The 26,569-nt window shown below is 41.5% G+C and overlaps 1 long non-coding RNA gene across 2 annotated transcripts in view; it reads right to left on the bottom strand.

The window, feature by feature from the left end:
* Positions 1 to 26,569, bottom strand: part of LOC132210440 (uncharacterized) — a 158,518-nt gene that overhangs the window by 114,280 nt on the left and 17,669 nt on the right. For both annotated transcript variants that reach the window (XR_009446556.1, XR_009446557.1), the window contains exon 2: positions 25,549 to 25,680. This is a non-coding gene — a long non-coding RNA (uncharacterized LOC132210440). The remainder of the gene's footprint in view (positions 1 to 25,548; positions 25,681 to 26,569) is intronic.

Raw genomic sequence — 26,569 nt, 5'->3', positions numbered from 1 at the left:
TATGGTAAGAAAAACTCATAGTAAAGTTGGTTATGATTCATAAGTCCAATGTGAAATTAGTATAGTAGGGTTCAATAGGATGCAATTAAAATTTGTTGGAAGGAATTTTGAACCCCAAGCATGGTAAGGTAAGGGTTTGTGAGAGGCCATTTTCTTTTGAATTCTCAAAGTGAATCACAATCTACCCCTAAAACTGTTCATATTGTTTCCACAGAAGTGAGTCTCAGGAGATGGTTGGTCACAGTAATCTTTTGAGGCAGGGGGTTGCATGCCTTCATTTTTACTGCATTTTCACTTGTAACTCGCGGAAGCAAGAATCCATGGGATTCTGGATTTCAGACAGGTAAAAGGTCTGAGGACAATATCCATGAGCTAAGTTTTTATTACACAGCTAGTTACAGCATGAATCAGCCAACCTATCCTGTAATGTCCAACTTGCACCCTGAAATACTCAATCATTCTTCAAGATGTCCCACTCTGTTGCAATGTCTGACAGCGCCCCCTGCAATGATCATTCATAGAACATATAACAATACAGTGCAGAACAGGCCCTTCGGCCCTTGATATTGCACCGACCTGTGAGCTAATCTAAACCTATCCTCCTACACTATCCCATCATTATCCATATGCTTATCCAAGGACTGTTTAAATGCCCCTCATGTGGCTGAGTTAACTACATTGGCAGGCAGGGCATTCCTTACAATCATTTTCACAGACGCACACGCACTATCTCTCTCTCTCTCTCTCTCTCTCTCTCTCTCACACACACACACACACACACACACACACACACACACACACACACACACTTCAATTTACTCTCTAGCTGCTGTTCCTGCCAATGTAGTAGCTGGAAATATTAAAATACTATATTTAGAAACGTGGGACTTTAGTCTGCACTGTGCCTTTTGAAGAGCAACCCAGTTGGGCATGGCTCCTACACAATTTTCCACTTTCCTGAATATTTTCTTGTTCAAATATTTGTCCAAATCCTTAAGGCTGCCATTGAATCTGTTTCGACAAACCCATCAGACAGTGCATTCCAAATCCTAAACACTCCTTATGTGAATACATTTTTCCTTATGTTGTCTGTGGTCCTATTGTCAATCACATTAAATCCTTGCCCTTCAGTAAGTGAAACAATTTTCTTTATTAAGTGCATCTAAATCTTTCATGAATTTAAGCAGTCTATCAAATCTTTTTCAAACTTTTCTAAGGAAAACAATCCAGTTTCTTTAGACTGTTTTGTAATCCTGTATCTGTAAACCCTCATCATTAAAGCTAATAGAGGATGCAATAATTTTGTGGTATCATTGCTAAATTATTAATCCAAACACGCTGATAATGATCTGGGGATCGGGGTTCGAATCCCACAATGACAGATGGGGGAGTTTGGATTTAATTAAGAAAACAGGAATTAACGGTCTAATGATGAAACCCACTTGATTTACTGATATCCTTCAGGGAGGGAAATTTGCCATCCTTACCTGGTGTGGCCTACATGTGATTCCAGACCCATGGCACTGCCCTCTGGGAAACTAGGGGTTAGCAATAAATTCCGGCCCAGCCTGAGATGCCCACATCCTGTGAATGAACCTTTTTAAAAATCTGGTAAGTACGTTCAGTACACAAAGCATTAATATCCTTTCAAAAGGATGTTGCCTGAAATTGATCACAATACTCCAAAATACTGTCTGCCATAATCTCCTTCTGTTGTGCTCAATGTCTCTTTATATAAAAAAAGCTCAGGATCATCCCACTTACTTTATTGACTGCTTTGTTAAATTGTCCTGACACTTCCACTTTGTGTATCAGCAGCCCCATGTCACAAGTTTCTAGCATCCCTTTAACATTTTTGCTGACATTCTCTCTCCTTGATTTCTACCAAAATGGAACTGAACAAAGTGTTTAATTCCCGCAGAACTCCTATAAAAAACTCAATAGGAGAATTCCCATCTGGAATTCTTTTTATTTCTTTCTGGTCTGGAGCAATATTGGGATTACTATGTCACTTCAAAGTGATTTCAGGAATACCATTATGTTCAAACCAATATGCGTTTACAATTTGGCTTTGGATCTGAGATTACATCAAAGAGATATTCTTAGGAACAGGAAGAGGCCAATCAACCCATTGAGCATGCTGTGTTTTTCAATATGATCATGCCTTTCTGAACACTTTAATGTCTTTTACCGACACTGTCTTCATAGCCCTGTATGCCATTGGTAATCTAAAATATACCATGATGTGGAGCATGGTGTTGGACTGCGATTATAGTCCAACAGGTTTATTTGCAATCACAAGCTTTTGAAGCACTGCTCCTTCATTGGGTGGAGTGAACAGAAGCACACAGACACCTAATTTATAGGCAGGGAGATCAAAAGATTGTACAAATGGTGTGACTTGAGTGTCAACAGGCTGAATAATAAGTCTCTGCAGGCGATCAAAAGTGTCACAAGATGTGAGTAAAGTGTCAACAGCTGAACAGCAAGTGAAGGGGATTACCTTTAATCCAATTAATTGAGGCAGGGAGATAATTAGAAAAAAATTAAAAATGAGGTGGTGCTAGAAACAAACCAAATAGCTGGAATAACACGATAGAAATAAAAGTTGCATGCTGAGGGTCTAACCAAAGTAACAAGTAAAACAAAACTGTACAAACTAATTAAGGTAGAGAGATCACAACAAGTTATCGAAGTGATTGTGTCAAAACAGGACAGTAAGGAAGATGTTAAAGATATAGAACAGTGTGGTGGGGTCACATGTAGTGCAACATGAACCTGAGATCACGGTTGAGGCCATCTTCCTGGGTATGGAACCTGGCTAAGAGTTTCTGCTCGGCAATTCTATATTGTTGTGTATCTCGACAGGCTTACCCGAAGATCGGAGATGGAATGTCTTTGACCGTCCCTTACTGGGAGGAAACATTCCTGTCTGGTAGGGGTTGTGCGGTGTCCGTTCATCCTTTGCCATTATCTCTCTGCCTCAATTAGTCAGGTTATAGCTCATCCCTTCACTTGCTATTCAGCTGTTGGCACTTTATTCATACCATCTGACACTTGTGATCACCTGCAGAGACTTGCACTAGTCTGAAAGTTTGTGATTTCAAATAAACCTGTTGGACTATAACCCGGTATCATGTGACTTCTGAGCTATATCAAACACAACCTTAAACATACTTAAATACCTCTATGGTAGAGAATTCTAAAGGTTCACAACACTCTGAATAAGAAAGATTCTCCTCATCTTGGATCTAAGAGGCATTTCCGTTGCTTTTAAATTATACCCTGGTTCTAGACTCCCCAACTATGGAAATATCCTACCTGCACCTACTCTATCTATCTCCTTAAGTATTTTGTAAGTTGCAGTGAGTTCAAAATTCTAAGAATATAGACCCTGTTTAGCTAATCTCTCTTTATAGGACAATATTGCCATTATGATAACAAGTCTGGCAAACCTTCATTGCTTTCCATTTATGGCAATAATGTCTAATCTGAGAATAAGAGGCCAAAGCTGTACACAATACTCCAGGTGAAGTCTAACCAAACTCCTTTACAATTGCAGCAAGACTTTACTGTACACGTACTCAAATTTTCTTGCAACAAATGCTAACATTTCATTAGCCTTCCTAATTGCTTGCTGCACCTGCATGTCAGCCTTCAGTAATTTTTGGACCAAGGCATCTAGTTTCCTTTATACATCTCAGAGATGGTTGGAATTGCAGATGCTGGAGAACCTGAGATAACAGAGTGTAGAGCTGGATGAACACAGCAGGCCAAGCAGCATCAGAGGAGCAGGAAGGCTGACGTTTCGAGCCTAGATCCTTCTTCAGAAATGACCCTTAATACATCTATACTTTTTAACCTCTTACCTTTTAACAATTCTCTGCACATCCGTTTCTCCTATCAAAGTGGATAATCACACATTTGTCTACATTACATTGCAGCTGCCATATTTTTGCCCATTCATTCAGCCTGTCTTAATCCTCCTGAAACTGCTGTTCTGTGCTTCATTCACTCCTTTGTCTGACCAACAGTTTTTCTCTCCCATTGGGCTCTATATCCAGCTCTCATTTACTCCTTACCCCCTCCCCATCTTCTGCATAAAAAGCATTTTCCTAACTACCCACAGTTCTGAAGAAGAATCACTGGCTCTGAATTGTCAGGTCTGATTTCTCTCCACAGATGCTGCCAGACCTGCTGAGATTCTTCAGCAATTTCTATTTTTGTTTCTGTGCTTCCTTATTCCTCCACACTATTTTCAGTAGATGCTCTGAGACATTTTAGTTCTTAAGCAGCCTACAGAGTTAATGTTATACATTTCTTCCAATTTGTTTCCCTTCCGTTCTCTCCTTTTCTGAACCTATTTTTAGAAGTTTCTATTTACCACTTCATATTGTTAACTTCCATCATGTGTTTATTATACGTGAGATTTTTCATGGACTAAAATGATTTTTAAAAAGAAGCATGTTGCTAAAACAGCTGCATCAATCATCTGATCAGAGATTGTAGCAAGCTGTGTGAGACCCATGCGCTATAAACAAAAAAGTTTACACTGAAACTACCCTTTTTATTTCAATACATCAAAATCAGGGAATTAAATCAGCATCAAGAACTTTGCATTTCGTGCTTTAATTCACACTTGTACGATGACTGCACATATCAGGAGAGGAAAGGCTCACTTGCCAGCTGGACAGCTTGGAAAGACAAAGGAGATAGATACAGGAATACATACTGAGCTATACTTCACCAGCTGTTTCGAGCAGTTGGGCTGAGAGATGGAAAAATGCTTTTGTCTCAAGAAAAGCTGGCAGTCTTTTTCACTAGAGATAATGGGAACTGCAGATGCTGGAGAGTCCAAGATAACAAAGTGTGGAGCTGGATGAACACAGCAGGCCCAGCAGCATCTCAGGAGCACAAAAGCTGACGTTTCGGGCCTAGACCCTTCATCAGTGAGGGGGATGGGGTGAGGGAACTGGAATAAATAGGGAGAGAGGGGGAGGCGGACCGAAGATGGAGAGAAAAGAAGATGGGTGGGGAGGAGAGTATAGGTGGGGAGGTATGTGTGTCTCAATATATCATAAGACAACACTCAGTGAGAAAAGCAAATTGGGAAAATGACCATTCACAGGAAGTTCAAAGCATCCTATAGACTCTGCTACTGCGGAGAAAACATGCCAATCATTACAAGAGGGTGGTGCGTATGTGGATTGAGCTGCCAGAGTAATGGTGGAGCTGGATACAATGAGAACATTTAAAAGGCAGCTGGATGGGTACATGAATAGGAGGGCTTTAGAGGGATGTTAGCCAAATGACTCATTTGAAGAATCTACCATCTCGAGGACTCTAAGGATTTTTAAACTGCATAACATTTATTCTCTCTGCCTGTACCAGACACTCTGTCCTTTTCAAATTTTTGACGCAACTTTTCTTCCCTTGGGGCCAGTAGGTAATAAGATCCCTCTTTCTTTCATTCAAAAATCCCTTGTAATTTAACTGGCAGCCTTATTTGATCTGATTAACCTCATCTTAATTGACATGATATACTTAGCTGTATGCTAAAAGAAATAAAAGCATTGATTTCCCCTGACCAAGAGACTGTTACAAGTGGGAACATGATGTACCCTCATCACCTGGTTTTAACACTACACTAACCTCTTTTCCCTGAAGGTGTTAATTCCTTCATTGCACACAGGTTGACATGACTGTAGCCCGTGGGTGCTATATTTTAAGTTGCAAATTATTTGATGTGCAAAGCTTGAATACTTGGAATGCTAATGTAATATTGCAAATGTTTGGACATTTCACAGAGAACAATACAGGCCAAACCAGTATCGCAGTTAAACGCTTGATACATTTAACGCACCAAAGAAGTTCAGGACTGCATGAAACTGGAATCAAAACTGTTTTGGCAACAACAGCAGTAAGACAATCAATGAAAGAATGAAGATTGCAGTGTTCAGCTCCAATTGTTACCTTCAACTGAAAACTATTCCCACCACAATACAAACTAAATGAGCAAATTTAAAACCCACAGCACCCCAAATACGCTGCAATAGTTTCCCAGGTGACCACTCCTGGTTTATTGCATTATTTGCAATCTCTACTGCAAAATAGTACATAGGTAAGTATTGTTTGAGTAAGTTTGCTGCTGAAGATCCTCCAATATCTTTGATTTGCCATGAGCCTATCATTTGATTAGTGTGGATTATTGACCACTGCAAGGCATTTACTCCAAGGCTCTATACTTAGATAGCAACTATGTTATTGCGTTACAGTAGTAACTGCATTTGATCATGCATGATTACTAGATCCTTCTGGAGCTGGTACAAATGAAAGCTACCATGAAAGCCAAAGTAAGATCCCTTGTCTTTGTCCACAGTCAGTGCGTGGCATCAATTGGTGGAGCCAATGATGTATGAACATTAATGCCATTGGAACATTATACAACATACCCAACAAAACACATCCAGAACAATCCAAATTTAACATAAGCATCTTCATCTTATTCCTGTTGCCCCTTCACTTGTCCATTCAGCCCTTCCATTCAGAGCACAATTGCCTGCTTTTGTTATCCAGAAACTGTATAGTTGCAGTAGAGTAACGAAATAGTTAACTGAGTCATTTTTAAAATCAAGTTTGAAAAAAAGCATTCCTTATGCAAAATATACCACAGTACTAGTACCTTATATTTCAGGTAATTGTACTAAATAGCCTATCTTTTAAACCAGTCTTAATGTAACTCTTCATGGAACTGGGCTTGCCATGATCAAGAGCATCCTACATGCATGGCAGTGACATCTTCACCATTTTCAGTGGTTTGGATCTTGAGTTCCTGAGAGGCAGGGACATCCGCTGTCGCTTACACAGAGGCCTAAGTGGAGTATTGGTTTGGCAGTCAACTATCTGAATCAAGAAGACTAAAGCTATGTTACACGTGTATCATCTAATGCAGTCTGGCAGGGGTGCCTGAGATCAAACTGAATTTCATATCATATAATGGTTTTGTGTTAATTAAAGGATGATTGAGTGAGCAATGACAGTGTGTATCTAAAGTGGAAACAAGTAATCAGTGACAGACAAAATGGTTAATAAAGGTTTTGCAAATCTGCCAAACTACAAATTATCATCTCCATGAGCATGGGCTTTGCTGGGATGGTCAGAAGATACATTTCACACCAGTTTGCTTGAAATCCTAAACTTCCATCAGTAAAATGTGAGAGCTCCCAGCTTGCGAAGGCACTGCTATTAGCTTTTCTTTTTCAGAGTATTTGAATGCACTGCATGCAGTAGAGAGCCAGAGTCTCAGGAAGAAGATAGTGAGCCTTGAAACATTGAAGACCCAGTTTCAACCCTGGAGATAAGATTTATTATAAAAGCCAGGCAATTACAGAGTGGAGAGGCCTGGGAAGGCTATTCACAAATATGTTTAGATTGTTTGGGGACACTCTTTAAGGTTGATTTTAAGTACACTGAATTGAAATCAGAATGAATCAAGCATCACTTTAGCAGACCAATTTAGAAGTATTAGTCCCATTGCAATTAGACAAAGCATGTCCTCAGTAAAAGACAAAAGAACTTCCAAAACTGAAAAGGAGGAATTGTGAAAGCTAGTTCACAGATTCGCGGAAGTTTTAAGGCACAGAAAAAGACCATTCAGCCCATCGTGCCTGCACTTGAATGTTAAATGAGCACCACTCTGCTTTTCCCCATACCCTTGTACATTTGGACAGCTTTTGGTCATTGAACAGCTATTAGCTGGGATCCAAGCCAAGTCCAGGTGCCAGTTTTGAGGTCACAGAATTGGGGAGGGCTATGAAAAATCTGAACGTGGATAATATTGTTTGGGCAAATAAACATTGAAAAAATTGAAAATAGAGCATTAAATTTTGAAATTTTCATCATTAGGAATTTCAAAAAACATAAAATTTTGTTTTTAATGATCCTTCTTGTATAAATCCCTGTGTTTAGTTCTCAAGTTTAGGAGGGTCTTTTAGGAGAGAGAGGAAAATATTGTTCTTTAGTATGGGAAGCTAAAAATATGTACCTGAGCAGCAGAAATTCTTGCTCTTGTTGAGGTATATGTAGCATTGAGATATATGTAGCATTTTTCTCAGCAGACATTTTGAGATAAACTGTAAAAACAGGTTCAGTAGCAATATCCAATCAGTGCTATATTCATAATAAGTTACCATGGGCTAATGTACATTATAGGAAAATGCATAGTTTAAAAAAAGGATCAATATTGCAGATTTGAAGCAGAAGCTGAAGAACAGAGAAATATGCAATTTAAAATTGGTGGACAGCAGCAATCAGCTATCAGATTGCTTTATGGAGAGGAGGAAGCTCTAAGAAACTATTAGAAATCCCTGAAAAAGGGTATTTAGAAATCCAATACACATTTAGAAACAGTATAGTGACATAATATGTTGACATTTTATTATTTTTAATTTGTTCCATTTTCATTATTATTTGTTATATATTCATTTATTAATTTATAAGATTTAAGAGATAAAGCTGTTATCATCTGATAAGGTCTGGTCAGGAAGAATGGGGACTAGATGATGGTTATATGTTAATTAACACACAATTGGATGAGCACTTGACTGGATGTATAAATGCAGGAAAAACGTAATTGGAGTTTGTGAGTGTGAGTGTGAGTGAAAATAAAACTCTTGACTAGAAAAGTATATGCTTGGACTATGTCTTAACAATGTTTAGTCTTTGCCATTTAATACCAGACAGCATGGAAAATAGCTATGAAAGTCAAGTCAAAGAATTACATACAATGGTTTTTCTTCCCTCTCCTGCACCATTACTTCTGGTGTCAAGGATATATCCCATGTCCCAGTCCATTTCTTATTTCTCATCTGCATGTTTTTCCTCAGTGACATCATGTGGAAAATTTCCATTTTACGTGCATGCCAATGTTTCTCGGCTATACCATCTTGTTCGATTTTTCCACTGCCTCTAAATTATCAGATTTTTTATGCAATGTTCAGTAACAAATGTGCAGAGATTTCCTTTAATTAAGCATTGGGATGATTGAAGACACTGTTTTCAGTTCCTTCCACAAACCCTCTTTCATACAGACTGATTCCACCATTGTTTCCAACAACTTTCTTATGATGAGCCAGGCTGTTTGCAACAATGGTTTCATGTTTGTCCATGGGTTGCTAACCTCATATCTGGGCCATCACTAAAACCATTTATTTCTACCTCTTCCTAACATCTTCTGACTGCATTCCTGTCTTAGCCTGTGCTGCTGAAATATCCATCCATACCTTTGTTGTTTCTAGAATTCACTATTGCAAAGAACTACCGATCAGCCTACAACATTCTGTCCTGTATAAACACTGAGGTCATCCAAAACTCAGCATCTTGTATCCTCACATCAGATCCCATTCAACCAACACCATTTTGCTTGTTGAGATACATTGGCAACTGGTTAAGCAATGCCTCAAATTTAAAATTCTCATCCTTTTCAAACAGCTTCAGCCCTATAATTCTCTGAAATGTCTGTCCTCCTCCAATTAGGCCTTCCTGATTTCAATCGTTATATCATCGGTAGCTGTGGCTTCACCTCTCAAGGACCTATGCTTTGTTAAAATAAAACAAAGAATTATGGATGCTGGAGATCTGAAACAAACAAAATTAGAAACTGCTGGAGAAACTCAGCGGGTCTGGCAGCATCTGGGAAGATAAATCAGAGAGAACATTTCAATTCCAGTGACCCTTCTTCAGAACGGTTCTGAAGGAAGGTCACAGTCCTCAAAATATTAACCCTGCTTTCTTTGCACAGATGTTGCCAGGCTTGCTAAGTTTATCCAGCAATTTCTGGCTTTGTTTGTTTTGGACTTCAGCTTGGAATGTCCTCTTATTTGACTTCTTTAGGCCAATTAAAGCTTACTACTTGATCAAGCTTTTGCTCATTTGTCCACCATCTCCTGATCTTGGCATCAAAAATAGTTTCATAACTCTCCTTGGCACTTTTTTTTAACACCTAGAATTTGGACCAATAGTCTTCACATAGCAATTGTGTAATCATTTATGTTACTCTTGCCTATACTCAATTAATGACATAACCTTTTCTGGAGATAACATTTATATTTAGCCCCTGCTAGAGGACAACAGGTTCTTTACAATTCTGCAAATCGGTCTAGCGGATTCAGTTGAACAGTTTCAAAATAGAGATTTCCGTGGAGACCAGCCCCTGTAAAAATTTGATGCCATATAGCATTCTCTCCTGGAAGCAAGGCCAGAGTTATTCACAATTATGAGGCAATGCAGCAGTCAATTCCCATATTGGATCTTGGCCCCACAATCATTTGATGCCTTGTAGCCAATACTACTTGGCCATTTTATTTTATGTGTTGTGCCAGATCTTCTGTTTTCTCTGCATCTTGTGGTGTGTTTATGTCTCTCAAGTCAAGTTTCTTGAAGTGGTGTTGACACAGTGTTGCGCTCCAGCCCAAAATGGAAATATGTGGCATTTTGACGATGTGGGGTCAGCAGTTGTAACTGTGCACACAGGACATTTTGTACTCTGGTATAAATGTCAGTATCCTGCATGATGTTTCAATTATTGGTAATGTTGCAAAATGTAGGCATTCTCATACTGACTTTGAGTTAGAACATTTTGCACTTTGCTATTTTCCATGTCTTCAAGATCTCGAGGCCAATAAATCAATAGTAGCCAATGCATACCTGGCCAGCCCTTCTGCTTGTCTGGCTGCCTGACAAAGACTGAGCGAAAGCATTACTAGAAAGAAGAATGTTATGTATTTTGCACAAATGCATGGAGAAATAGCATGATGCCACGCACAGTCAAGGCAAACAAACATTATGATACTCTTCCAAGTCATACTGTCAAAAGACAACATTACTTGTTCTTGTCTTGCCCAGAATCAAATCACAGGTCAGCTATGTAATTTTGACTTCTTATCACCTCCCTCTAATGTACACTGAGGAATTCCATTCTACACTCATACTTATGGTCTACAAATGTTTGTTTTGGTTGTATTGATGTTCCTCCTTTGCGTTCATGATTTCTTCCAGATCACATACATGTTCTCAAGACCTCCTGAATGTAGATACTCCCTACTTTGCCTGTTTAGAGATGTTATTGCACACCTCCAGAGTAGAGTAGGTGGGGCTTGAACTCAGGCCACCTGGCTCAGATGCATGGACCTAACCACTGTTCCATGAGAGTTCTCACTTCCTGAGTGTGTATGGCTTCTCACAGCTTGTCAATTGTTTTAATTTCTTCCCAGGCCTGTACAGAGCCAGCTAGCTCATTTGCTTAGATGGCTAACATACGGTTCAGAATAGCACCAGTAGTTCAGGTTAGAGTTCCACTCAAGTACAGGCAGAAAAAAATGGACCTCAGTTGGCCACCTATGGACCTCAATTGGCATCTGGATGGGAGAGCAGTCTAGCATTTTTCCTGTCACTGGTAAAATGCCACTGGGAGTGGCACAACAGCCCCATTGATGTTTTTAGATTCCACCCTTCCCCTCCCTTTTCCTCTGTAGCATCTTTCAACTCATTGCTGAGGCTCTGGAAAGTTCCATTCTGGCTGTTGTCACTGGGGTTAAAGTTGCCAATGCTAACCAAGCAGTTCAGACTGATAGACTGCAAGAACCAATCAAATTATTTGGAATACAGTACTAGAACCAATCAAGCAGGTTTTAAGTCATTGCTTGTTGCACAAACCTGTGAAGCAGAACATATTAGTGTTTAGTTTCGTTTAAAGCGCATACGAATACACAGCAGCAGTCTGTGGCATTTTGGGAACATATCTGAGTTGGGAGGTGCCGGATTTTAAACCCACTGCATTAAATCTGACACTTTTTTTTGACTAAGTGTAAGTTTGGTGGAGCTTTTCGGAGAGATTGGAATTTCTGCTGCAAGATCTGGAGGTATTTTTTGTTGTATCTTACCACTCGCACCTAGTTGCTCCCTCACATCTGATTCCAGTCCCATTGTACCAGCCACTGTTTCTGAAACAACTTGTCACTTAATGAACATCCTGCAATGAGCTGGCATATTGATCCAGAGCTGCGCTTCAAGATTTCTGACATTTACCCCGGCCATGGCAGGCAGGGGAAAGTCAAGGACCTGGAGATCCCATTGAGTGAGTTTGTGCGTAGATGAAATATCCTCGTTCCATAGAACAGCAGAGGAGGCCATGAAACCAGTGTCCAACAGCCTGATCTGAGTTGCCACCTGAGGTTAAGGCTGTCTCAGCCATCTGGAGGAGTGCCCAGCAATGTAGGACGTGGGTCAATGACGTCCACCTTTCAAGCATAAGTACCAACATCTCTCTGATACCTTACATTCACTATCACCACCACTGTAGCCACTTCCCACCAAGGCTCCTGCTTTGCTACTTTCACTACTGTCAGAACCATTTTCTCTCGCTCACTCTCACACATTCTAACCCATCACACCATTAACTCTGGTCTCATACTCACAGTCAACCAAGGTCAGCCTCTGACCCCTGTCCATTGGCTTGGACCTGGTTAGTCAGCTACTTGGTGCAGTCAGAGTCAGGGTCCTCTTCTCAGAAGAGATAAGGGACTGAATGTTGGATGGCACATTGCCAATCTTAACTCTTTCTGCCCCACTGTAGGCTGAATTCCTCCTGGAATCAGAGATGGGGGGGTAATATAGATAGTTTTATCAGCTAGAGGGTGATGAGCCTGTGAAATTCTCTGCCGTGTAAAGTGGCTGAGGACATAATACTGAATGTCTCTAAGATGGAGTTAGATGTGATTGTTAGGGCTAAAAGGATCAAAGGATATAGGGAGAAAGCAGGAATAACGTACTCATTCAGATGATCAGCCATGATTATATTGAATAGTGGAGGAGGTTAAAAGGGCCAAATGAACTACTTCTGTTCCAATTTTCTATGTTTCTATTCAGGGAGATGAAGGTGCTTGGCACAGCTGTTATTGTTGGTGCAGTAGGCGAGGTGTCCTGGTCAAGCGAGTAGGCGGAGCAGTGGGCATGCAGGGTTAGTGGCGTCAGAGGCTGAGGAAGGTGATAGCGAGTGAAGGAAAATATAACAGGCTGTAGTCACAGCAGTAGAACCAGCCTGTGGTGTGGGGGCAGTAGCAGAGACAGAGAGAGTGTGAGCCATAGGAGAGAAGATGTTGGCACTTTGGCAGGCAGAATGGAGAAGGTGATTGACTTTCTTCCTACGTTACTGTGCATTCCACCTTCAACTGAGGCTGCACCGCTTCAGGTAGCAAACCCAGACCAGGCCGCTGTGATCTGGAGTCGATCCTCCGCTGGCTGTCCTGGGGCCAATGAATTTCACACCCATCCAGTAGGACCCCCAGCTCTCTGCCCACAAAGCAGGGCGTCAATTTTTCCCTTCTCTGCCATGTATGGGGCAAATATCAGGGACTGTGCAGGGCAGCTCCAGACTGGTAGTTCTTGTCCAGGTGCAGACAGCCTTTTAAAGATAGCCCTAGTGCCAGGCATTCCAGTCAATTATAAGATACCTTGGTACCGGTGAGTTTTTCCAGATACAGTAAATGGTAGAATGGGGTGTGTTAGGGATGGGGTAGGCAGTTAACAAGGCGGGTTTGGCAAGATGCCATAAGATATCTTGCTTAGCCTCACTGACCTTCCATGAAATTCCACACTTCTCCAAAAAAGATAAGTTTCAACCCTTAATCCAGGCTGACATTACTTTGACTCTTGCACATTTAAAGTACTTATCCTTGTGTTTAAACACCGGTTTTGCCACTCCCATCCTTGTAACATCCTTCAGAACTCTGCATTCAGCACCATCTTCTTAAGGACAATTGGGAATTAACAATAAATGCTGGTGTAGCTAGCAATGCCATGTCCTGTGAACAAATGCAAAAACCTATCCAGCTCTACATCTTGTTATCTCATACACCATATTTCCTTTTGGGCTCCGTGCAATCTTTTTTTTTAAGATAAAATGCGCCATCCAAATGCCAATTGTTGTCATTATTGTATGTTCCTGATGAGTTGTTAGCTGTTAAATATTTTTAAACATTTGCCTGTTTAGATGGACAGAAGTTCATGTAACAGCATGTGAAAACCAGCTGTGAGTTCTCAGTGTTCCTTCCACATTCCTCCCTCAAGCAATACCTCAAGCATTTATCAAACTTCATCTAACGTTGTGAGAGTAGAACTCTGATGTCAGCATTTCAAGTTGCTCCAAACACCCAATGAAGTTTTAAAATCAACAAATCCCCTGAATGTGAAGGCCTGCATTCTGAGATTGTTTTAAAAGAGACAGCTATAGGGATAGTGAATGCATTGGTTGTAATCATTGAGCGTTCCCAAGATTTTAGAATATGCTTTTGAATGTTGCAGGGGCGATGAGTATGCAGAATAGAACATCGAACATTACAGCGCAGCACAGGCCCTTCGGCCCTCGATGTTGCGCCTTCCTGTGAAACCAATCTGAAGCTCATCTGACCTACATTATTCCATTACCATCCATATGTTTATCCAATGACCATTTAAATGCCCTTAAAGTTGGTGAGTCTACTACTGTTGCAGGCAGGGCATTCCATGCCCTTACTACTCTCTGAGTAAAGACCCTACCTCTGACATCTGTCTATATCTATCACCCCTCAGTTTAAAACTATGTCCTCTCGTGCTAGCCATCACCATCCGAGGAAAATAGCTCTCACTGTCCACCCTATCTAATCATCTGATCATCTTGTACGTCTCTATTAAGTCGCCTCTTAACCTTCTCCTCTCTAACAAAAACAGCCTCAAGTCCCTCAGCCTTTCCTCGTAAGACCTTCCCTCCATACCAGGCAACATCCTGCTAAATCTCCTCTGCACCCTTTCCAAAGCTTCCACATCCTTCCTATAATATGGCAACTAGAACTGTACTCAATACTCCATGAAGACCATTCAAAATGAGTTAAAGGACCACATTAAAAAGTGCAAAATCTGAAAGGATAATCCTTTTTCTTACTTGCTGACAGTCATAGGACACAATAGAGTGCCTAGAAATTGAAGTTTCAGATTGGCAGGACACTAGGGCAAGATATGCAAAGAATGCTTACGGAACCAATTCACTCAAACATTTCCATAAGCAGGATACAAAAAAACGTGAAAGGCTTAATCTGACATTGTCTGATAATAAATGCAAATTGGGGGATAGGACATTCAGGTGGTGTAACGATAGTTGTTAATAACATTTGCTAATAACTATCTAAAAACACTAAAGAGCCGCGGACACCAGAAACTACAAACGAAAACAGAAATTGCTGGAAAAAACCAGCAGGTCTGGCAGTATCTGTGGTGACAGAAACAAAGTTAACATTTGAAATCCAGAGTCCCTTCCTCAGAAGAAGTTAATAAATGTTAACTTTGCCTTCTCAGCACAGAGATTCTCCAGCAATTTCCGCTTCCGCTTACGACCTCCAGCGTCCGCGGCTCTCCCGTGTTTCCAGATAGTTATTAGCATCTACGTGCAGAAACGTAAGTTCCAACAGAGATTGAACATTATGAAGTGCCTTGGCAAACACAGTTACATTGGGTAAGCTCTTGTCTTTGCATTGCAAGCCCTGAATGTAAATTTCTCTCATGTTCTCAAAGGCCAGGGATGGTGTATTCGAAATGTGGCCAAACAGGTTGAGTATCAACTTGGAAATCCTTTCACAGCAGGAGTAGCAGAGATTCCTGGTCAACCACATAGCTCCAGCTGGCAACAATACTTGTTTCCTCAGCAAGCAGTTCACACTGAGTAAACTAATTATTACCTTCCATTGATCATTTTGGAAATTGGTTGCTTGAACATATTTTCACGAGCAAATCAGCATCCACCTTACCCACGACACCTGCTTGAAACTCTTTAATTGGGTTTATGCCTCTGCCACACATTCTTCTCAAAGTAAAGGGTATTCTCATTGGCTGCCACCATGGTAAACCGCACCTCATCATCCTTCTTAACCTGTCTGCACCCTGTGATATGATTAACGACACCATTAGCTTGCTCTCTCTGCATGCATGCTCCCTGACCTGCTGTGATCCCCTCATCTTCCTCTGTATTGCCATTTTGCATTCGCACTGCCTCCTGCCTGCTTTCATTTGATCTACCCTAGTCATTGATAGAGAAATTCCTGTAATAACTTCAGACCATCAGACCATAAGACATAGGAGTGGAAGTAAGGCCATTCAGCCCATCAAGTCCACTCTGCCATTTAATCATGGCTGATGGGCATTTCAACTCCACTTCCCTGCACTCTCCCCATAGCCCTTAATTCCTTGCAAGATCAAGAATTTATCGATCTCTGCCTTGAAGACAATTAACGTCCCTAGAAAGAAGTATTAATGTGTAGAAAGGAGTGGGGCCGTTGGATCGTATTAAACAAATAAGCAATACCATATTTAATAAGAGCAAAGTAGAAAGGACGACATGCTGATACAGATTTACAATGAACATTTGTGAACTCATGATATGGTGATTAACACTGTTGATCCACAAGCACAAATAGATGTGTGGGACGTAATGTAATGGCAAGAACCGAAATGTGACTTAAAAATATTCAACACTGAGCTATTAACATTCAAAAGTCAGGATTTTACAGTCACCCACATGAGTTATTGAAGGCAGAAGGAAGCCCATAAATGCAATGTGTGGTCTTTGCATCCACCTTCAACCTGTATAGCATTTTGTGGGGTCCAGGGAGGAGTCAGGCAGTCTGTCCACCCATGTGGCATATCGAGGCCTTTACATGGCCACTGCTTCATTCCAACCCTGTCACCATTTTACTCACCAGAAGGGGCAGCTGAGAAAGGCAGGTGGTGGCATAGTGGTGATGTCGCTGGACTAGTCATTCAGAGCCCTGGAAATACTCTAGGGATGTGGGACTGAAATCCTCCCCCCCACCCCCAAAGCCAGACGGTGAAATTTGTATCTGGAATTAAAAGTTAACCTAATGGCGACCATACAACTACTGCTGATTCTCATAAAAATCTGGTTCACTGATGCCCTTTGGAAAGGAAAGCTGCTGTCTTTACCTGTTCCAGCCCACAAGCAACTCCAGACCCACAGCGTTGTGGTTGACTCTTAACAGATCTCTGAAATGGTCAAGCAAGCCACTCAAGGGCAAATAGACATGGGCAACATACGTTGGCCTAGGCAGCAATGTCCACATCCCATGACTGAATAAAATAAATTTGGTAGCCCAGGATTTTTTAAAATCTTAAGTGAGCTGATGGAAGGCATGTTGGGGGTGAAATTCCTTTGAGATTCCCTTGTGCCCATCAGAGGTACTTGCGTGACCCAAGATCATGCCCCCATTTAGCTTAGTCACTGGCCTCTCATATCTCACACTGCACTCTCACACCCTTTGATGGGCCTACCAGTCAGTGGCCACTGATTAAAACTGGTGTTGCTGGGACTACAGAGTTGGCAACCAATTGGACTGGTTGGCAGCTTAAGAAAATGAACCTTCCTCCTCAGATAGGTGTGGAAGTCTTGTTTTGAGTCAACACCCAGGGTTAAATGGCTACAGGGCTGACAGCATTTTGTCATCGGCCTCCTGAATAACATATTGTCAGGAGAAGGTGATATCCAGCAAAATCCAGCTTATTAGATACCTAAAACGTTCAGGAAAGATAGCCAAAAAAACACAGGAAGATGTGCTTGCAGAGTGTATTAAAGAACAACTGAATGTTGAAAAGTGTTCTTGCTGGAGCAAACAGCGAATCCATTTGGTTGGCTTTACGAAGTAAAAAGATTATGACTGCACTATTTGTATAAATAGGTTTATCAGAAAAATAGAGGAGGAGGTTTGCAGAAAATGCGTAGATGAAGTATAATGTGGATAAATGTGACATTACCCAATTTAGTAGAAAAAGTAGGAAGGCCGATTATTATTGGAATAGCAATTGATTGGGAAAGACAAGGTGCAACAAGACCTCGAGGTCCTTGTATATCAGTCACTGAAAGCAAGCATGCCAGTGGAGCAGGCAGTGAAGAAGGCAAATGGTATGTTGGCCTCTATAGCAAGAAGATTTGCATACAGGAGCAGGGATGTCTTACTGCAATTGTACAGGGTCTTGTTGAGACCACACCTAGAGTATTGTAAACAGTTTTGGTCTCCTTACCTCAAGGAGGATATTGTGGCTATGGAAGAGTACAGGAAAAGGTTTACCAGGCTGATTCCTGGGGTGGCAGGACTGTCTTTAATGAAAAGAGACTGGCTTGGTTAGGGCTATATTCACTGGAGTTTAGAACAACTGAGGGGAAGAGGTTAATTCATATAAAATTCTAACAGAACTAGGCAGGGTAAAAGCAACAAGAATTCTCCTGATGATTGGGGAAACCAAAGCCAAGGGTCATGGTCTAAGGATACTAGGTAGACCATTTAGGACTGAAATGAAGAGAAATTTCTTCACCCAGAAAGTGGTGAGTCCATACCAACCAAGTTTCCCAAACTAAACTATTTCAACTTGCTTGCATTTGGCTCGTTTCCCTCTAACCATTTCCTATTCATGTATCTGTCCAAATGTCTTCTAAATGTAGTAACTATACCTGCATCAGTCTTTCCTCCAGCAGTTCATCCCACATACAAACACTCTCTGTGTGAAAAAGTTGTCTCTCAGCTCCCTTCAAAATTTTTCGCCTTTACCCTTAAAAATATAGCCCTTAGTTTTGAACTCCCCCACCCTAGGGAAAAAACCTTTGCTATTCACCTTATCTATGCCCCCATGATTTTATAAACCTCTAAAAGGTCACCCCTCAACCTCCCATTCTCCAGTGAAAAGCATGCCAAACTATCCAGCCTCCCCCTATAACTCAAAACCTCCAGGCCTGGCAACATCGTGAACCCTCTCCAACTTAATAATAGCCTTCCTAAAATAGGGTGACAAGAACTGTACAGTGAATCCATAAGTAGTCTCTGTAACAGACAGCCATTGAGACTAAAAGAATTTATGTTTTCAAGAAGGTGTTAAATAAAGTTCTTATGAATATGGGGAGAAAGCAAGGAAGGTACTCAGTTTGTATGCAGTTTCTCTAAGAACACTATAAGTTAACAATGGATCAATCGTTAGTTGATGAATTAATTAATTGAGGAGGAGGTTTTCAGCTTCAGTTCAGATACTTTCCAACAAAGGCAAAAGTTAAGAAAATTTATATGACAAAGAAGCTAGAGAATGTGTTAAAACAAAAATTGTGCATGTTTAATACATGTCAAATAAACTTGTCAAACAAGAACTATGCCAAATGCAAGAAGTTGAGAGGAGTGAAGTGAAAGAAAATAGAATCGGCAAAGAGAATATAATAACAGTATGCACTCAACATTGAGAGAACCAAAAATCTTCTATCAGCATGTAAATAGTTTGTGATAATCTGAAGTAGACTGGAGTCTATTGTTGGAGAGGTTTGAGTTAATTAAGAAGGACCAGATTTTTGACAGATTTTTGAAGAATAGGTATTTACAAATGTAATTGTATTATTTTGATAGTCTAACAAAAAATGCTTCTGAAGAGAAACATTATGTTACTTTGCAGATTTTAAGAAAGGTTTTTACAAAGTGCCACATAAATAGCTAGAGTCATAGAATACAAGAGTCAGTGTCAGCTTGGATAAAAATTGTTTTGAGAGCAGAAAACAGCAAATCGTGGCAATGGCCACTTTTCAAACTGCAAAATGGTAAATAGCGGTATTCCCAAATTTTGATGCTAGCACCATTGATTTTGTGGCATGTTTAAATGACATGGATGTTGGAATACATAGTACAATTTCAAAATTTGCTGATGATACAAATTTGGAAATATGGCTGATAGTATGAAACCAATTGACTGCAACCGGATATAGTAATGTTAGCAGTATGGGCAGGCAACTGACGTTTAACATAGATAAGTGTGAGATTTTGCTATTGGCATAGGAGAGGCAATACAGAGTAAATAGCCCAGTCCTAAAGGGTAAAAATGGCACACATGGCATCAGGGTTTATGTGCATTGGTCTCTGAAAATAATAGACATTGAGAAAACAGTGATCAAAGCATATGGGATCATCGAGATATTGAGTTCAAAAGCAGGGAAGTTATGTTGAACCTTTGTAGGCCTAGTTAGGCCTGATGTTTGTACAGATTTTGTATAACTGACACATTTCTATTTCTTTTAGCAGCATGACAAACTATGCGCCACACATGAATAAGACAATGTTGTCAAGGAGAATACTGAGATGCAAGCTATTAGGCTAGATGGGATTGAGGTTCATAAGGAGGAGGTGTTAGAAATTCTGGAAAGGGTGAAAATAGATAAGTCCCCTGGGCCGGATGGGATTTATCCTAGGATTCTCTGGGAAGCTAGGGAGGAGATTGCAGAGCCTTTGGCATTGATCTTTAACTCGTCATTGTCTACAGGAATATTGCCAGAAGACTGGAGGATAGCAAATGTAGTCCCCTTGTTCAAGAAGGGGAGTAGAGACAACCCTGGTAATTATAGACCAGTGAGCCTTACTTTGGTTGTGGGTAACGTGTTGGAAAGGATTATAAGAGGTAGGGTTTACAATCATCTAGAAAGGAATAATTTGTTTAGGGATAGTCAACATGGTTTTGTGAAGGGTAGGTTGTGCCTCACAAATCTAATTGAGTTCCTTGAGAAGGTGACCACACAGGGGGATGAGGGTAAGGCGGTTGCGGTGGTGTATATGGATTTCAGTAAAGCATTTGATAAGGTTTCCCACAGTAGGCCTTTGCAGGAAATACGGAGGCATGGGATTGAGGGTGATTTAGCGGTTTGGATCAGAAATTGGCTTGCTGTAAGAAGACGGGGCTGGTGGTTGATGGGAAATGTTCATCCTGGAGTCCAGTTAATTATTGTTGTACCGCAGGGATCTGTTTTGGGGCCACTGCTGTTTGTCATTTATATAAATGACCTGGACGAGAGCGTAGAAGGATGGGTTCGTAAATTTGCGGATGACACTAAAGTCGGTGGAGATGTGGATAGTGTGGAAGGATGTAGCAGGTTACAGAGGAACACAGATAAGCTGCAGAGCTGGGCTGAGAGGTGGAAAATGGGGTTTAATGTGGAAAAGTGTGAGGTGATTCACTTTGGAAGGAGTAACAGAAATACAGAGTACTGGGTTAATGGCAAGATTCTTGGTAGTGTGGATGAGCAGAGAGATCTCGTTGTCCATGTGCATAGATCCCTGAAGGGTGCCACCCAGGTTGATAGGGTTGTTAGGAAGGCATATGGGGTGTTAGGTTTTATTGGTAGTGGGACTGAGTTTTGGAGCCATGAAGTCATGTTGCAGCTGTACAAAACTCTGGTGTGGCCACACTTGGAGTATTGTGTACAGGTCTGGCCGCCGCATTATAGGAAGGATGTGGAAGCTTTGGAAAGGGTGCAGAGGAGATCTACCAGGATGTTGCCTGGTATGGAGGGAAGGTCTTATGAGGAAAGGCTGAGGGACTTGAGTCTGTTTTCGTTAGAGAGAAGAAGGTTAAGAGGTGACTTAATAGAGACATACAAGATAATCAGAGGATTAGATAGGGTGGGCAGTGAGAGCCTTTTTCCTTAGATGCTGATGGCTAGCACAAGGGAACATAGCTTTAAACTGAGGGGTGATAGATATAGGACAGACGTCAGAGGTTCTTTACTCAGAGAATAGTAAGGGCGTGGAATGCCCTGCCTGCAACAGTAGTAGACTCACCAACTTTAAGGGTATTGAAGTGGTCATTGGGTAAACATATGGATGATAATGGAATAGTGTAGGTTAGGTGGGATTTAGATTGGTTTCACAGGTCGGCGCAACATCGAGGGCCAAAGAGTCTGTACTGCGCTGTAATGTTCTATGTTCTATAGAAGACTCCACCAGACCTGGGCATACGCAACTGTGAGAAGAAGATCTTTGTCAGTGGCATCAAGGAAGGCACAGACAAACATTTCCTCCTGGATTAGTTTGAGAAGTTCAACGAGGTCATAATGACTGAAACAACGTCAGTTGGACAGAGCAGGAACAAGAGCGGTTTCACATTCATATTTAATGACTGCAATGTGGTCAGTAAGGTTGTTGTTCAAAACGACAGCAGCTTGTTAGAGTTTCCAAACCTTTCTATTCCTTATCTGTACATCTCAGTAATTATTAGTAAGCTGTTTTTCACTTGTAGCTCACTAGTTTGTGGATATAACAGTCAGTACTTATTTACCAGAATAGCATTTCATCGTGAGAGAATTATAAACACGTGGAAGATTTTACAATAGACAATAGGTGCTGGAGTTGGCCATTCGGCCCTTCGAGCCAGCACCACCATTCATTATGATCATGGCTGATCATCCACAATCAGTATCCTGTTCCTGCCTTATCCCCATAACCCTTGTTTCCACTATCTTTAAGAGCTCTGTCTATCTCTTTCTCGAAAGCATCCAGAGAGTTGGCCTCCACTGCCTTCTGGGGCAGAGCATTCCATATATCCACCACTCTCTGGGTGAAGAAGTTTTTCCTCAACTCTGTTCTAAATGGCCTACCCCTTATTTTTAAACTGTGTCCTCTGGTCCTGGACTCACCCATCAGCGGAAACATGCTTCTTGCCTCCAGAGTGTCTAATCCCTTAATAATCTTATACGTCTCAATCAGATCCCCTCTCATCCTTCTAAACTCAAGAGTATACAAGCCCAGTCGCTCCGATCTTTCAATATATGATAGTCCCGCCATTCCGGGATTGACCTTGTGAACCTACGCTGCACTCCCTCAATAGCTAGAATGTCCTTCCTCAAATTGGGAGACCAAAACTGCACACAATACTCCAGGTGCAGTCTCACCAGGGCCCTGTACAGCTCCAGAAGGACCTCTTTGCTCCTATACTCAATTCCTCTTGTGATGAAGGCCAGCATGCTATTAGCTTTCTTCACTACCTGCTGTACCTGCATGCTTGCTTTCATTGACTGATGTACAAGAACACCTAGATCTCGTTGTGCTTCCCCTTTACCTAACTTGACTCCATTGAGATAGTAATCTGCCTTCCTGTTCTTGCCACCAAAGTGTATAACCACACATTTATCCACATTAAACTGCATCTGCCATGCATCCGTCCACTCACCTAGCCTGTCCAAGTCACCCTGTATTCTAATAACATCCTCCTCACATTTCATACTGCCACCCAACTTTGTGTCATCAATATTCACCTGTTCTGAAGAAGTCAGACTGCTAAAGAAATGTTAACTCTCTTTCTCCACAAATGCTGCCAGAAGCCTCTCCAGCATTCTCTGTGCTTGCTGAAGTTTTTTTTCCCCGTAGCATATTCTGTTTTCCATTATTACATATTTGCTGTGCTATATTGTAACAGTGAAAATGTCTCAAAAGTACCGACTTGACTTTGATGCAATTATGGGCGTCTTGAGGGTGTGAAAGGCACATGTAAATGTAAATTTGTTTTTACAACTATATTTACATTTTTTAATTTGAATATATTGTTATATTTTTGCTTATGGGCTAATCTTGCAATATTTTGGCAAAGTGTTGTGTTCATTTTTTATCACAGACAGTTTCTCTATGTAAGGTGTGGTGAATTTTCTTGTGCTATCATCCAAAACTTGCCTCATTAACCCTATTCCCATGGCATCCCTCTTGTCTGATGCGAGCTGGATTCTTCCAGTCACCATGACCACTGCCTGAACAATTCACCATTGGCCAAATAACCTAGACCAACATCCCGCGTGCCAGTGCCAAATTTCAAATGTTGTTACGCCCCTGGACAAACACTGACATTCTGAAGCTGCTCTGCAGATGACATGCAGATGAGGCGGATTGGCGATTTGCAAATGGGGCAGATCAATGACCTAGTGGGTCAAGGTAGTACTGAGGTCGGCCATCCTCTTCCCTGAGGACTGGTGAAGATCTTTGCTTCCTCACTCTCCACGGGTGTCGAACTGGAAGATTGGAGGGAGGCAAATGTTGTTCCTCTTTTCAAGAAAGGGAATAGGGAAATCCCTGGAAATTACAGACCAGTCAGCCTTACGTCTGTGGTCAGCAAGGTTTTGGAAAGAATTCTGAGGGATAGGATTTATGACTATTTGGAAAAGCATAGCATGATTAAAGGGAGTCAGCATGGCTTTGTGAGGGGCAGGTCATGCCTTACAAATCTTATTGAGTTCTTTGAGGAAGGCACGAGACAGGTTGACGAGGCTCGAGCAGTGGGTGTGGTGTACATGGACTTCAGCAAGGCATTTGATAAGGTTTCCCACTGCAGGCTCATTCATAAAGTCAGGAGGTATGGGATATAGGGTGATTTGGCTGTCTGGATTCAGAATTGGTTGGCTGACAGGAGGCAGAGGGTGGTTGTAGATGGCAAGTATTCTGCCTGGAGGTCAGTGCTGAGTGGTGTCCCGCAGGGCTCTGTTCTCGGGCCTCTGCTCTTCGTAGTTTTTATGAATGACTTGGATAAGGAGGTTGAGGGGTGGGTTAGTATGTTTGCTGATGACACAAAGGTTGGAGGTGCTGTTGATAGTATCGAGGGCTATTGCAGGCTTCAGCGAGACATTGACAGAATGCAGAGCTGGGCTGAGAAATGGCAGATGGAGTTCAACCTGGATAAATGCCAAGTGATGCATTTTGGAAGGTCGAACTTAAATGCTGAATATAGGATTAAAGGCAGGATTCTCGGCAGTGTGGAAGAACAGTGGGATCTTGGTGTTCAAGTGCATAGCTCCCTCAAAGTTGCCACCCAGGTGGATAAGGTTGTTCAGAAGGCATATGGTGTTTTGGCTTTCATTAACAGGGGGATCGAGTTTAAGAGCTGTGAGGTTATGCTGCAGCTCTACAAAACCCTGGTGAGACCACACTTGGAATACTGCATCCAGTTCTGGTCGCCCTATTATAGGAAAGATGTGGAGGCTTTGGAGAGGGTGCAAAGAAGGTTTACCAGGATGCTGCCTGGACTGGAGGGCTTGTCTTACGAGGAGAGGTTGACTGAGCTCCGACTTTTCTCTCTGGAGAGAAGGAGGAAGAGAGGTGACCTGATCGAGGTGTACAAGGTAATGAGAGGCATGGATAGAGTCGATACCAGACAATTTTCCCAGGGCAGGATTGACTGCCATGAGGGGTTATAGTTTTAAGGTGTTCGGAGGAAGGTATAGAGGAGACGTCAGAGGGAGGTTCTTCACCCAGAGAGTTGTGAGCGCATGGAATAGTTTACCAGTGGTAGTCGTGGAAGCGGAGTCATTAGTGACATTTAAGCGACTGCTGGACATGCACATGGGCAGCAGTGAATTGAGGGGAATGTAGGTTAGGTTATTTTATTTTTGGATTAGGATTATTCCACGGCACAACATCGTGGGCCAAAGGGCCTGTACTGTGCTGTACTTTTTCTATGTTCTATGACTGTAAGAGGAGGCCATAATTCCAAAAGCTGTCAGCTTGGACTGAGTCTGTTACCCGGTCAGTGCAGTATCAACCATGGCTTTGTGTCAGTGCGAAATAGCAAAGCAATACAATAGATCTATGAGACTCTACACTCTGGCTGTGGGGGCAAAATGCAGAAAGGCAAGGCCGAGCAGGGAAGCTGCAAACATCCAGACAGGTTACTGACCAGGAATATACCAAGAGACTTCGGGTGGGTGTCCAACTTGGTGGTCCAAAGGATTACACAGTGAGCTGAAATTGCCAGGTTCCTGTTCAAACTGGCATGTTGGGAATTCTCACTGTCCCGTCTTTATCTGTCCTATGGTACAATAGAAAGCTGTGTATTAATGAGATGAATTTGCAGTTAATGAAGATGATAACAAGTGATAATCCTCATTAACAGGCATCTCGCCACTGACTCGTGAGTATTTTGTTTCGCCATCCGGAAATCTGTTGAAAAATGCAATTAGTTGTTCCCAACATTAGGAAAGGCCTCACTGGACTTCTCACACAATTCTCCAACATTCCTTGCCATAGCCCACATTTGCCCTATTTGATCGACAGCCAACAACTTCTTTCATTTCTCTGTCTTGCACAGAATGAAGCATCTCACCAGCCTTAGTTCAGTTATTTGTTTCTTTATCGTACAGTGAAGATCGATTGCTGTTGACAATTTTATAGCATTTATATGTGTGTGTTTGTGTATGCACACACGTTATAAACTGTACATGCAAAAATATATATCGATCTCCAGTGGCACTGAAAATGGTTATCAAGACCAAATGAAGTCCTGAATTTGGAAGGCAGAGATATTTGGTTAAACAGACATAGACATTAGCCAAGATAATAAAATGTGAGGATGGATGAATACAGCAGGCCCAGCAGCATCTCAGGAGCACAAAAGCTGACGTTTCGGGCCTAGACCCTCTCTGATAAAGGGTCTAGGCCCGAAACATCAGCTTTTGTGCTCCTGAGATGCTGCTGGGCCTGCTGTGTTCATCCAGCCTCACATTTTATTACCTTGGATTCTCCAGCATCTGCAGTTCCCATTATCACTCACACATAGACATTAGCCAACACAGATTTTAAAGCCACACATTATGTCCTTATTTTAATGTTTTTGTGATTTTTTTTTCCATATCTACAATAAAAATTGCCTGAATGGATATCTGATTCAATAAATCACACCTTTCCCAAAGTACTGTATA

The sequence above is a fragment of the Stegostoma tigrinum genome, chromosome 12 (genome assembly GCF_030684315.1).
Source record: "Stegostoma tigrinum isolate sSteTig4 chromosome 12, sSteTig4.hap1, whole genome shotgun sequence".
Lineage (NCBI taxonomy): Eukaryota > Metazoa > Chordata > Chondrichthyes > Orectolobiformes > Stegostomatidae > Stegostoma > Stegostoma tigrinum.
The sequence above is the reverse complement of the archived record's forward strand: the minus strand, read 5'-3'. Positions and strand labels throughout refer to the sequence as shown.